General features: G+C 37.5%; 1 protein-coding gene across 1 annotated transcript in view; it reads right to left on the bottom strand.

Annotated features, from left to right (window-relative positions):
- Positions 1 to 389, bottom strand: part of EMH_0062160 (uncharacterized protein) — a gene marked incomplete at both ends in the record, with an annotated part of 2,866 nt that overhangs the window by 1,098 nt on the left and 1,379 nt on the right. The gene's annotated exons all lie outside the window — the stretch shown is intronic.

Here is a 389-nt window from a genome sequence, read left to right as displayed (position 1 = left end):
CAGTCGTGGAGGGGGGGGCCCCCCCCCTGGGGGCCCCCCGCTTTGGGGGGCCCCCCTATATGTTTTTTCTTTTTTGTGTATATATTGCATCATTAAAATGTTGAAATATAATTTATTTTGTATATTTAGTTATTATTATGTGCATTTATATTTTTTTATTTTACTTTATTAGCAGCGAAAACGAGGTTTGCTGCTGGTTGTTGGGGTGTATGTACACCTCATTGAGGTGTATATACACCTCAATGGGGTGTGTATTGTTTTGTGTGTAACTGCTGCAGTATATTTTTATTTTATTTTTTTCTTTATTTTATATTTTTTGTTTTGTATTAAACTCGCGCCCCTTGACGTATAAAGTTGAAGTGTATCGCCAGTTCTTGCTCATCCTAGGG

Source organism: Eimeria mitis, genomic scaffold (assembly GCF_000499745.2).
Source record: "Eimeria mitis Houghton genomic scaffold, Emh_scaff3092, whole genome shotgun sequence".
Classification (NCBI taxonomy): Eukaryota; Apicomplexa; class Conoidasida; order Eucoccidiorida; family Eimeriidae; genus Eimeria; species Eimeria mitis.
The sequence above is the reverse complement of the archived record's forward strand: the minus strand, read 5'-3'. Positions and strand labels throughout refer to the sequence as shown.